Source organism: Theropithecus gelada, chromosome 3, assembly GCF_003255815.1.
Source record: "Theropithecus gelada isolate Dixy chromosome 3, Tgel_1.0, whole genome shotgun sequence".
Classification (NCBI taxonomy): domain Eukaryota; kingdom Metazoa; phylum Chordata; class Mammalia; order Primates; family Cercopithecidae; genus Theropithecus; species Theropithecus gelada.
This window is the reverse complement of record NC_037670.1, coordinates 17,419,509-17,433,514: the sequence shown is the minus strand read 5'-3', so window position 1 is coordinate 17,433,514 and position 14,006 is coordinate 17,419,509. Positions and strand designations below refer to the sequence as shown.

Here is a 14,006-nt window from a genome sequence, read left to right as displayed (position 1 = left end):
AACAGAAGTTACATTTATGCTGTCTTTTATATTTACCGTTATAATTATATCTTTACTAGTGCTATTTTTTCATTCACCTGGATTTTCTGTACTATCTAGTGTCCTTTAATTTAAGCCTGAAGGACTCCTTTTACTGTTTCTTGTTAGGTAGGTTTTCTAGTGACATACTGTCTCAGCTTTTATTTGAGAGTGTCTTAATTTCTCCTTTGTTTTTGCAGAATGATTTTTCTGGATATGGAATTCTTGTTTGACAGTCTTTTTCTTCTATGATTTTGCATATGTTATCCTACAGCCTTCTAGTTTCTATGGTTTCTGGTGAGAAATCCGCTATTATTCTTATTGAGAATCCTTTTTTTTTTTTTTAAGACGGGGTCTTGCTGTGTCACCAGACCGGTGTGTAATAGCGCGATCTCAGCTCACTGCAACCTCTGCCTCCTGGGTTCAAGCGATTTGAGAATTCCTTTTTAATGAGTTGCTTTCTTGCTGCTTTCACAATTCTTTGTCTTTGATAGTTTGATTATAATATATTTAGGTGTGGATATCTTTGAGTTTATCCTTGAAGTATATTCAGGTTCTTGAATGTATAATTTTTTTCCATCAGATCTGGGAGGTTTTCAATTATTATCCTTTCAAATATTCTTTGTACCCCTTTATTTTCTCTCCTTCTGAGAGTTTCATTATGCATCCATTCTTCCTTCCTTCCCTCCTTCCTTCCTTCCTTCCTTCCCTCCCTCCCTCCCTCCCTCCCTCTCTCCTTCCCTCCCTCCCTCTCTCCTTCCTTCCTTCCTTCCTTCCTTTTTCTCTCATTCATTCATTCATTCATTCATTCATTCTTTCCATTTTTGTAGAGATGAGTTCTCGCTGTGTTGCCCAGGCTGGTCTTGAGTTCCCAACCTTAAGACATCCTTCCACCTCAGCCTCCCAAAATGTTGGGATTACAGGTGTGAGCCACCTTGGTTGGCCATCTGTTGGTATTCTTGGTAGTTTCCCACAGGGCCCTGAGGTTCAGTTCATTTTTTTTCAAACTTCTTGACTTTCTGCTCGTTAGATTGGTTAATCTCAGTTGATCTATCGTCAAGCTCACTGATTGTCCTGCCTGTTCAAATATGATGTTGAACCACTCTAATGAATTTGCTATTTCAATTATTGTATTTTTTACCTCCAGAATTTTCATTTGGTTTCTTTTTATAATTTGTTTCTTTATTGATGTCTGCTTGGTGAAACAATACTGCCATTCTTTAATCCTTTAGACATGGGCTTCCTTTAGTTATTCAAATATGTTTACAATAGGTTATTTGAAGTCCAACACTGGGGCTTCCTTGGGAACAGTTTCTATTGATTGCTTTTTCTTTCCCTGTGGATGGGCCATATTTTCCTGTTTCTTTGTATGTGTTATAATACTTTTTTGAAAACTTTATGTTTTAAATAATATAATATGGCAGCTCTGGAAATCTGATTCTCCTTTCTTCCATTTTCTTTTGTTGTTGTTGTTGCTGCTTGTTATAGTAGTTTCTGTTCATTTGTTTATGTAGTGACTTTCCTGAACTAACTCTGTGAAGTCTGTATTCTTTGTCATGTATCTTCACTGACTCTGTACTTGAATAGCTTAGTGGTCAGCTAATAATTGGACAGAGGTTTCCTTAAATGCCTGGAATCAGTAAGTCTCACAGTCTTTCCCAAGAGACCCTGTGTATGTGTTGGGACATGTGTCAGCTCTTAACCTACCAGTTTATAATTGCAAAGGCAACTTTTCAAGTCTCATTGGAACAGCCTGTTCTCACAGTCTGCAGGAAAGAAACAGGGCAAACATTTTGCAACATTAGTCTTCATTTTCTGATTGTGCAGAGTCTCAGTGTCAGCTCAGTGTGAGAGCTTAGGGCTATCTCAGGGCACTCCAGTTTCTTTTCTGGGCATTCCCACAACCTTGAGTAGGTGCATGGCTCTATGTATGCACCATGGCCTTCTAGATTTCCAGAAATATGCAGAGTTTTTAATACCCTGTGGGCATCTCATTCCCCAGATTTTCCTTTTAAGCTTTTGGGTTAACATATTATTTGCTCCAACTGTTGTCCACTGTCTCAGGTAGTCACAAAATTAAACAGTTGTCTTTAGTTGTTTTGACAGATACCTCTGAGGAAAATACTTTTCAGTGAGCTCTGTGTCAGGTCAAATAAATGTAACCTTGCAGGTGGAACCTTGTAGCCATAACAAATAATAAGACTTTGAAGGAACTCCAACCCTGTTTTGTCCTCTTCTGTTGCTGCCAGGATGTTGGTTTTCACTACAATTGTAGGCTGTTGGTTTTCAAGACCACTATAGAGCTGGGGTAGGGTTGGGGGTTGGGGGAGGGAATAGGGCAAGTTAAAATACCACAAAATTTATGTTCTTAGGATATTTAATCATTTTTCTTTAACAGATATTCTCCAGAGTGTGGCAGACCTTTGGTTAAATTTCTAGATTTCTAAAGAAAAGTTGATTTGGCTAATTTTTTGGCATTTAAAAATTGCTTTTGTGGAAGAAGGGATTTTTGGAAGTTCTTTGATATTTTCACTGATATCACACTCTCGTGTTTATTCTTAAAAGATTTTGTTTCTGTATATTGAATTTAATGTTGACATTATTTTTTTTCAGCACATTGGAGATATATTTCCACAGCATCTGGCTTTTCTTGTTCCTGTTCTGAAGTCAGTAAATGTAACTGCTATCCTCTGGAGGTAATCTATTGCCATAAAGGATTTTCCAATTATCCTTAGGTTTCTATGGTTTCACTAAGTTCCATGCATCCCTGCCTGAGGTATGTTGGCTTCTTGTATCTATGGCATGATGTCTTTCATAAGTCTGGAAAATTCACTGCCATTTTCTTCAGCTGTTGCTTCTGCATCATCCTTTTTCTTTCTTTATGGGACTCTGATTAAATTTGTGTTAGATTTTTCACCATATATTCTCATGCTCTCTCTTATATTTCTAGATTTTGGCCGCTCCACTTTACTTTGAATATTTTATTTTATTTTGACCTAGTTTCCAGTTCACCAATTCTTTCTTCAGCAGCACCCAATCTGCTTTAAAACCCATTCATGACTTTATAACTTTTCAGTTTTAGATTTTAAAAAATTGAAACTGTTACTTTTTGTAGCTTCTAATTTCTTGTTTCTGTTTTTAACTACAGCAAGTATAGTTTTAAAATTTTAGTCAAACATATATAACATAAAATTTGCCATTTTAAAGAGTATGTTTTATGTGTACAATTCTGTGACATTAAGTACATTCATGTTGTTGTGCAACCATCCATCTCCAATACTCTTTTCATCTTGCAAAACTGAAACTCTTTACCCATTAAACAATAACTCCCTTTCCCAAATCCCTGGCAACTACCATTCTACTTTTTGTTTTTATGAATTTGACTTCTATAGATACCTCATATAAGTGGAGTCATAAATATTTTTCCTTTTGTGACTGGCTTATTTAATGTAGCATAATGTCTTCAGGGTTCATCCATGTTGTAGCATGTGTTGGAATTTCTTCCCTTTTTAAGACTGTATAATATTCCACTGTGTGTGTGTGTATATATATATATATATACACACCACATTTTGTTTATTCGTTCTTTGATGGACACTTGGGTTGCATCTACTTCTGGCTATAGTGAATAATGCTGCCATGAACATGGGTATACAAATATTTGAGTCCCTTGCTTTTACGTCATTTGCGCATATACCCAGAAATGGAATTACTAGATCATATGCTAATAATTTTCTTAACTTTTTGAGGAATGACTGTATTGTTTTCATAGCAGCTCCAGCATTTTACATTTCTTTCAGCAATGCACAAGGCTTCCAGCTTCTCCACATCCTAACCAACACTTATTATTATTTTGATGATAGCCATTCTAATGGATATGAGGTGATACCTCTTTGTAGTTTTGATTTGCTTTTCTCTAATGATTAGTAATGTTGACCATTTTTTCTTGTGCTTATTGCCCATTAGTATGTGTTCTTGAGGGAAATGTGTATTCAGGTCATTGGCCAGATTTTTAATTGGGTTGTTTGGGTTTTTGTAATTATACAAGTGTAGTTGTTAAAATAGTCTATGTTGGGTAATTCTAACTTCTTGTCTTTGTAGATATGTTTTTGTTTGCTGTGATTTCTACTCTTTCTTCCTCGATGTGTCACTGATTTCTTTTAGGCTGCTAGACATTTGTATTTGCAGAATTTTTTTGAGGAATAATTTGAAATAATTTGGGATGATTATTGTTTTTAGAGAGGTTTTCGTCAGGTACTGCTAAGGTTCTTAAAGGAGCAAACTTAATCCAGTGTAGTCTTAAGGACAGCCGGATGAGTAGAACAAAGGCTCAGTGCTTGGGAGGGCTGACTTGCTTCTGAAGACTTATTCTCTACCTTGAGGGGTTAGCCCTTTGTGGTTCCAGTGCAAATTGAGGGGTGGTTTCTCAGTATCTAATTCATGCTTTTACTCTGTATCTCTTGCCCCTAGTTTTTGGATATTTTGGTTAACTTTCAGTCCCACAAATTTCAGGGCCTTACATGGTAAAATTTACTTCTTGCTCATGTAACAGTTCACTGTGGATGTTCCTCATCAGTGATCAGGTTTCCTCTGTGTGGTGATTCGGCCCAGCTCCTCACAGTGGGTGGTCATGCCATCTGCTATGGAGGTGGCATCCTTATCCTCTACGCCCAGCTTCCTGTAAGTCCAGCTGGCAGATGGGAGAGCAACATGGAGAAGGCACACATGCTTCTCAGCCATGTTGGCCCAAAAGTGACGAGGACCATGATCTGTATCTCTTCATACTTTCCACTGGCAAGATCTAGTTACAGGGTTCTATCTAGATGCAGGCGTGAAATCTGCAGTGTGTTATTCCTGGTTGACAGTTGCTTCCCAGTTTCAATGCTGTCCTGGGAAAGAGGAGCACAGTTCTTCATGAACAGTTAGTTATCTCTGCTTCAGTCTTTTGCCTTGGCACACCCTTCTTTCACAACTGTCATGCATTTATCTCTCCAGGGACACAATCCAGAGTTGCCCCCAGTTACTGTGTCTTGCACAAAGGATGGATTTCTAGCATTGTGTGATCTTTATCAAATCCAGTTGTTGCTCTTGTGGTTTGAATGACTGAACTGACACACAGGTTATCTGCTGTTCACACTATACAATAGTGGAGCCAAATCAAGCCAACTGCAATTTTAAAACTTCCATTTTGGAAGGGGAGAATGGAAGATAAACGTCAGTTCTTGGTCCACAGTAAGAGCAACATCCCACGGGCAAGTATTATGAAGGTATCTATCAATGTTTTCTAAGCAAAGACCACTAGACACTCACTTGGGAACTGTGGGGTGTTGTGGTAAGAGGGCATTAGAAGGAACCTGTTACAGGATTTGGACTTTGGTTAGGTGATCTGGGGGAGGGTTCAAGAAAGTGGGATGGTATTAGTAAGTGGGGACAATGTTATGATAAGTGTCTGTAAATCTTATCTACAAGGAGGTTAGACTGGAGTGAGGATAAAGCTGTGATTGGTAAAGAAACAGTCATCACTTACGTCAGTGGGGAGAGGGATTTTGGCACAATCTTGTTTTTGTCTTCATTCATCATGGTCACAGTGTGGCGTGTCTGATTCTTTCACCTCCTATCTTGGAAATGGGGGCAGGAGAAACTGGTCTGTTGTTCTCCAGGGCTCCTTTCTCTGTCCCTCCATCTGGCTAGGCCTTGGGAGTGCTATGGTTTGAATATTTGTCCCCTCCAAAACTCATGTTGAAGCTTAATCTTCAGATACGATTGGATCTTGAGGACTGTTCCCTTATGAGTGGATTAATCCATTCATGGGTTAATGGATTAATGGATTAATGTGTTATCAGGGAAGTAGAATTGGTGACTTTATAAAAAGAGGAAGAGAGACCTGAGCTAGCACACTCAGCCCCTTATTGAGTGATGCCCTGTACCACCTCAGGACTCTGCAGAGTCCCCACCAGCAAGAAGATTCTCACTAGATTCTCCTCCTTGACCTTGGACTTCTCAGCTCCTACAACTGTAAGAAATAAATTCATTTTCCTTATAAATGGCTGAGCTTTTGGTATTCTGTTATAAGCAACAGAAAATTGACTAAAATAGGGAGAACATCTTCCTTAGGGGTTAGGGGTGCAAGATCCCACATCCTGCTTTCTGCTTGTGGAAGTTTGGAGGTCTGGGGTTGTTTTGACGGTCACTGACTGTTTTAGGCTCATGTTTCTTTGGCAATGGAGTTTCTCCCCAGTTCTAGTGGCTTCTGATCTATTTGCGTCTGATAGTTTCATGTGCCAGTAACTATAGCCAAAGTTCTTTTCTAGTCACAATCTTCCAGCTAATTCATATTTTTGCTTTCTTGTGCATGTGTCTCTCTCTACTCAGGGCACTTGAAGCTTAACATAATATAATAGGCATAGGTGTGGGTGGGAGACACACCTGTAATCTCACCTGTGTGTACAGTTTAGCCGTCTTTTCATTGTGGAGTCTTAATGGGTCTTTGCTGCTCAGAACATGTTCAGTCGCATATCTTACTCTTGGGGTGCCGAGGGATAGCTTTTCCCGGATTGTGAGGCCCATGTTTCTGGACTGTCTCTAGATGCTTTCTTGTCTCTCTCAAGCCAGCCAGTTTTTGCCTAAGCTCATGTCTTTCTGTGATGCTCAACTAAGCAAAATGGGTAACAGTCACCTAGACAGTTGGCATTCTTTTTTCTTTTCCCCCTGAGCTGGAGGCTGGGTGTGTGCATGGTCTGCCTTCAGGTGATCAAGGGTAAACGGTTTCATAAAATGACATGCACTGTATAAAATAGGTCTTCTCATTATCAGCTGTCTGACAGCGGTTTTTATTATAGTGTCACCCTCTTCAAAGAGCCCAATTCTGTGTTAATTTATTTCTGTTGAAATATGTGTTTAATGATAGATAATTTGAAAGAAGAAAATTTCTGATTAGACTCTTTCTTTGGGACTCTTTCTTTGGCAATTATTTGACCCATTTTCTTCTTCCCTCCTCCTCTCCACTGTTTGGAAATGAAGCTGTACATTTGTGGCAGTTTTCTAAGCAGACGTCACAAAGGTGTGGTATGGCAGTTCATCTTTTTTGTTTTTAACTGTGTTAACATTGGAAAATCAAACCTTTTCTTTCTTACAAGAAGAAAAAACAAGACATTTCAGTTTTTTTGAGTAAAATGAGATATGAAGATAAACATTTTTGATGAAGAGAAGAGTTTTGCATTTAAGTTGCAGTGATGTGGACAACTCCCAGACTCATTCCTGTCTCTCTGTAGTATCCTACAAGAAGTGCCTGGGCCTTCTTGCTTTGAGTCTTTTTCTGCTTTGAAGACAGGCAGAAACCAGTACCTGGCCTGAGCTTCTCCTGAGGCCCTTGTGGAAGCAACATGAGATGACTGATGTGCAAACACATTCAATAGTAGAGCTCTCTGGGTAGAGAAGACATTATTATTTCATCCTGAAGTACTTTTGGAAGGTAAATGATTTATTTAGCACACTAAGTTCATCCTCTGAGGCCATGTGTTTCTACTATAAGGTACCCAAACCAGCCTTGGAAACTTACAGCATTGAGAGAGGAGAGGTCCAGTGATCATGTCTCTCTATGAGTTTTACTGAGTTGGGGGCTTTTCTATAGAGTTCTGAGCTCTATTTATAATTATCCTTAAGCAAAAAAGAAACAATCCAAAATGGTGACACAGAGAGTCCAATTTACAGTTATCTGTGATATAACCCAGTTAATAATCACATAATACTTAGGGTCCTAGACTGCTGGTTTGAGTTTTTATGGAATTTTGAAGATAATGAGATTTTGTAATGGAACCATGTTTCTCAGTAATGTCTTTTACTGAATTATCCTGACTTGAGTCAAGACAAGACTCAAGAGTGACTTTATTTTAAATGTAAATCTGCCATGTAACTTCTGACTAACCCTGAGCTGATCATACCTCCACAAAGTTTAGTTGATGTTATTACTCTTTATGTAGGAAGACCAATTCATTGTAAGTTTTCTTCAAAACAACCCTTGTTGTTGCAGAGATCACAGGCTGTGATGATTACAGCATCCTACACATATCTTCCAGAGCACTATACTTTTGTTCCAAGATATAAACCCTATGTCTAGGGTTTTGTAGTGCAGAAATCTACCTGTTTGCACCTGCCCAAGACCATGATTCTGTCTGTAAATTCTCCAGTAAATCACCCAATACCAACAAACTGGATTTCTCTGTCTCCTTCTTTGGTTTCTTGGCTCCTTTGGTATTTGAGGATCGCTTTGCATATATGGCCCTTTCACAGAACACTTGATTAATTATCCAATTAATTAAAAAAATGATAATGAAGTAGGTTATGTTGCTTACTAAAAAATTGATAAACTTGAGGTAGCCATACTTCTTTAGGTCCACTTAGGAAACTGAAAGTTTTGGTTTAATAGTCTTTTCAAAGATAAGCCATGTATTATTCATATGATTAGTGTGGAGGCTGATATTGAGAGAAGGTGTAGTAGCTTGCTTTTATATGAGGGCACTGGAATGAGATGTGATCTGTAGATTCCCATAGTTTGTGACCCATGCTGGGACTGGCTCTTCTCCCTGGCTCTTGGAACAGGGATCCAGCCCCACATGACTTCCCCGTTCCCTGGCTCATTTGGACATCCACAGGGGCCTCTTTCTCTTGGACATGCCCCACCTAGCACCCATCATTTCTATTTCTCTTGCTCTGGGTGTCACCACATCTTCAGGACACAGCTTCTCCTGAGCTGATAGGGATGCCGTGGAGCCTGTGGAGTGCCTCTGTTGTCCAGAGTTCTGTGGTAAGGTCCCAAGAAGTTTTCCCACCTGAAGAACAGCATAGTTGAGGTGAGGTCCTGTGCTTTGCAGGACTTACTGAGGAGACTTTGACCCTGGTCTTCCTCCTGTCATTTCCGAAAGTGAGTGCATGGGGGCAGTGGGGTGGAGGTCAGTTCAGTGAGCACACACGGTGGGGAGGCAGAGCCTTCTACCTTTTGGGCAGCTAAGGCTGAGGCCCTGGGCTGGGCCTGTCTGCTTGGTGTCCTTGATGCAGGGATAGATCTTATTTAAGCGAACATGCCCCTACAGACAGGTGGGTGCCACCAAGGGAACCCACAGACAAGGCCCAAATGCTCTTATTTGTGGTGTACATTAGGCAAAGAACCAGATTGGACTATCAAGCCAGAAGGGAGCTTACAACTTCCTGCTGAACAGAGGAAAAAATGTGACCCATTGAGGGCAGTAATAGCTGATGAGCAGTCATGGTGGTTCTTACTCCTGGTTGGCTCAGGGCTGGGGCACTAGGCATATTGCAGTGCCAGTGAAAATAGAGCTGGGACTCAAACCCTCTTTTTTTTCCCTCTCTCTATGCCATAGCAACCACGATAAGCCTGTAAAATCTCCTGTGATTTGTGGATTCTCAGGGTCCCTGGAAACCTTTCAGTGAACTCATCAGGTCAAAACTGTTTTCCTAATGATATGGAGCCATTCTTTCCTTTTTCACTGTGTGGACATTTGCACTGATGGTGTAAAAGCAATGGCAGGTGCTTTGACACAAATCAAGACTGTGGCACCAACTCTACTGACAGTCATCATACTCTTCACTGCTACCCACTCGCATACAAAAAGCCAACAGCATTTAAGAATGTTCTTGATGAAGTCGTAGGAATGATTAATTTTATTAAATTTTAACCTATGAGTACATGTCTTTTTAATATTCTGTGAGATGGAATTGAAAGTTTGCATAGGCCGGGCGCGGTGGCTCAAGCCTGTAATCCCAGCACTTTGGGAGGCCGAGATGGGCGGATCACGAGGTCAGGAGATCGAGACCATCCTGGCTAACACGGTGAAACCCCGTCTTTACTAAAAAATACAAAAAACTAGCCGGGCGAGGTGGCGGGCGCCTGTAGTCCCAGCTACTCGGGAGGCTGAGGCAGGAGAATGGCGTAAACCCAGGAGGCGGAGCTTGCAGTGAGCTGAGATCCGGCCACTGCACTCCAGCCTGGGCCACAGAGCGAGACTCTGTCTCAAAAAAAAAAAAAAAAAAAAAAAAAGAAAGTTTGCATAATGTACTTTGGCAGATGGAACTACAATGATTGTTTGAGGAAAAGCACTTGTGCTTTTTTTGGGTTAGGAGTTAAACTAGCTCCTCTTTTAATGGAACACTGTTTTTACTTTAAAGGACAACTGACAGACAAACCATGGTTATTCAGACTTGTATTTTTGGCATAAAATGTCTGAAAATTGAACTGAGACTGAGACTGTTACTTCAAAGGAATTAACTGCCTGTATTTGTTGCAAATGATAAAATTGAATTTTCAGGCAAAAGTTAGAATTGTAGAAGACTTGTATCTGTCATGGTGAGCTTGATAGCCTCCCAGTATGGGCATCACTCGTTTTATTGCACTTTACAGAATTTTTTTTTTTTTTTTTTTAACAGATTTAAGGTTTGTGGCAACTCTGCATCAAGAAAGTCTTTCAGTGCCATTTTTCCAATAGCATTGCTTACTTCATGTCTCTGTGTCACATTTTAGTACTTCTCATGATATTTCAAACATTTGCATTATTATTATATCTGTTATGGTTGTCTGTGGTCAGCGATCTTTGTTACTGTTGTATTATTTTGTGGTGCCATGAACTGTGCCCGTATAAGATGTTCTATGTGTTCTGACGGCTCCACAGCCGATCATTCCATCTCTCTGCTTCTCTTGGGACCTCCGTATGCCCTGAGACACAACAATATTGAAATTAGGCCAATTAATAACCCTTCAGTGGCCTCTACATGTTCAGATGAAGGGTCACACATCTCTCACTTTATTTTTTATTTTTATTTTTGAGACAGAGTCTCACTCTGTTCCCCAGGCTGGAGTGCAGTGGTGTGATCTCGGCTCACTGCAACCTCTGCCTCTTGGGTTCAAGCTATTCTTGTGCCTCAGCATCCCGAGTAGCTGGGATTACAGGTGCATGCCATCATGCCTAGCTAATTTTTTGTATTTTTAGTAGAGGCCGGGTTTCGCTACGTTGGCCAAGCTGGTCTCCAACTCTTGGCCTCAGGTGATCCACCCGCCTTGGCCTCCCAAAGTGCTGCATTAGCCACTGCGTCTGGACACATCTCCACTTTAAATGAAAAACTAGAAATGATTAAGCTTAGTAAAGAAGGCATGTTGAAAGCCCAGAGAGGCCAAAAGCTGGCCCTCTTATGCCAAACAGCCAAGTTGTGAATGCAAAGGAAGTTCTTGAAGTAAATGAAAAATGTTATTCCAGTGAACACACAAATGATAAGAAAGTGAAATAGCCTTGTTGCTGATATGGAGAAAGTTTGAGTGGTCTGGATAGAAGGTGCAACTAACCACAACATTGCTTTAAGCCAAAGTCCACTCCAGAGTAAGGCCTAGTGTGCTTCACCTCTATGAGACTGAGATAGATGAGGAAGGTATAGGAGAATTTGAAGCTAGTAGAGGTTGGTTCATGGGGTTTAAGTAAAGAAGTCTCCATAATATAAAAGTGCAAGGTAAAACAGCAAGTGCTGATGTAGATGCTGTACCATGTTCTCCAGAATATGTAAGAGAACTGATGAAGGTAGCTACACTAAGGAATAGATTTTTAATGTAGACAAAATAGCCTTCTGTTGAAAGAACATGCCATCTAGGACACTCATAGCTAGAGAAAAGAAGTCAATGCCTGCCTTCAAAGATTTAAAGTACAGGCTGACTCTTTTGTTAGGGCCTAATGCAGCCGACGACTGTAAGTTGAAACCAGTGCTCATTTACTATTCCAAAACTCCTAGGACCCTTAAGAAGTATGCTAAATCTACTCGGCCTGTGCTTTATACTGGAACAATAAAGCCTAGATAACAGCACATCTGTTTACAGCATGGTTTACTGAATCTTTTAAGACTTCTCTTGAGACCTGCTGCCCAGAAAAGGGTGCTTCTCAAAATATTGCTGCTCGTGAACAATGCACCCGGTCACCCAAGGGCTCTGATGGAGATGTGCAAGGAGAAGAATGTTGTTTTCATGCCCATTAACACCACATCCATTCTGCAAGCCACGGGTCAAGGAGTAATTTTGACTTTCAAGTGTTACTACTTAAGAAATACATTTTGTAAGGCTATAGCTGCCACAGATGGTGATTCCTCTGATGGATCTGGGCAAAGTAAATTGAAAACCTTCTGAGAGGCATTCACCATTCTCGATGCCATTAAGAACATTCATGACGCATGGGAGGAGGTCAGAACATCAACAGAGTTTAGAAGAAGTTGATTCCAACCCTCATGGATGCCTTTAAGGGGTTCCTTCCTTTACTGAAGGAAGTCACTGCAGATATGGTGAAAACAGCAAGAGAACTAGAATCAGAAGTGGAGCCAGAAGATGTGACTGAATTGCTGCAATCTCATGATCAAACTTGAACGGATAAGGAGTTGCTTCTTATGGATGAGAAGCAGGAAAGTGGTTACTTGAGATACAGTCTACTAGTAGTGAAGATGCGGTGAACATTGTTGAGATGACAACAAAGGGTTTAGAACATTACATAAGCTTAGTTACTAAAGCAGCAGCAGGGTTCGAGAAGACTGACTCCAATTTTGAAAGAAGTTATACCGTGGTGAAAGGCTATCAAACAGCATCACATGCTACAGAGAAAACTTTCGTGAAAGGAAGAGTCCATTGATGTGGCAAACTTTAGTGTTGTCTTATTTTCAGAAATTGCCACAGCCACCCCAGCCTTCAGCAACTATCAATCTGATTGATCAGTGGCCATGAACATCCAAGCAAGACCCTCACCACTAAAAAGATGATGACTCACTGAAGACTCAGATGATAGTTAGCATTTTTTTTTAAGCAATAAACTATTTTTACTTTTTTCTTTTTACTTTTTTGAGACGGAGTCTCTCTCTGTTGCCCAGGCTGGAGTGCAATGGTGCAATCTCGGCTCACTGCAACCTCTGCCTTCTAGGTTCAAGTGATTGTCCTGCCTCAACCTCCTGAGTAGCTGGGATTATAGGTGTGTACCACCATGCCCAGCTAATTTTTATATTTTTAGTAGAGACGAGGTTTTGCATGTTGGCCAGGCTAGTCTTGAACTCCTGACCTTAAGTGGTCCACTCACTTCAGCCTCCCAGTGTGCTGGGACTACAGGTGTGAGCTACCACTCCTGGCTGCAATAAAGTATTTTTAAAATTAAGGTAGGTACATTGTTTTTAGACATAATGCTGTTGCACACAATAGACTACAGTAGGGCATAAACATAAATTTTATATGCCTTTGGGAAATGAAAAAATTCATGTGACTTGCTTTAATTTAATGTTGCTTTATTATGGTACCTGAAAAATGAACCCGCAGTGTTTCTGAGGTATAGCTATATTCTAATATGTGTCTTTTATCATATTTGCAAATATTTCTCCCATCCTGTATCTGCTCTTAATCCTCTTAATCAGTGCTTTTGCAGATAAAATATTTGTAATTTTCATGAAGTCTATATTATGAGTTCTTACAAATCATGTTTGGTGTTAAGTTTAGCCCTAGATCACAAAGATTCCTTCTATTCTGTCTAAGTTTTACAGTTTTACGTTTTATATTTGAGTGTGCAATTTATTTTCAGTTAATTTTTGTGTAAGGTGTGAGACTTAGATTGAAGTTCATGTTTTTGCCTATGGATATTTGATTGCTCTTACACCATTTTTTAGAAAGTCTATCCTGTCAGCAGTTGCCTTTGCTATTCTCCAAATCATCTGAGAAACTCATTTCTCCAAAATCATTTGGGCACCTTTCTGTGGTTCTCTATAGTATTTTCTGTACTGGATTTCTTATATTGTTCAATTGATTGCCACATGTCCATCCTTCTGACAATGTCACATAATCTTGGCTACTGTGACTGTAAGTCTTGAAATTGGGTAGAGATTTCTCTCATTTTGCTCTTTTAAAAAATGTTTCAATAATTGTAGTTTCTTTGCTTTTCTATATTTATTTTAGAACTAACGTCTCTGTATAT

At 39.9% G+C, this 14,006-nt stretch overlaps 1 protein-coding gene across 4 annotated transcripts in view; it reads left to right on the top strand.

Moving 5' to 3' along the window:
- Positions 1-14,006, top strand: part of PCBP3 (poly(rC) binding protein 3) — a 279,224-nt gene that overhangs the window by 23,221 nt on the left and 241,997 nt on the right. For 2 of the 4 annotated variants that reach the window (XM_025378992.1, XM_025378989.1), the window contains exon 2: positions 2,632-2,714. The exons of the other annotated variants lie outside the window; for them this stretch is intronic. The gene's annotated coding sequence lies outside the window, so the exon portion shown is untranslated. The remainder of the gene's footprint in view (positions 1-2,631; positions 2,715-14,006) is intronic. 4 annotated transcript variants of the gene reach the window in all.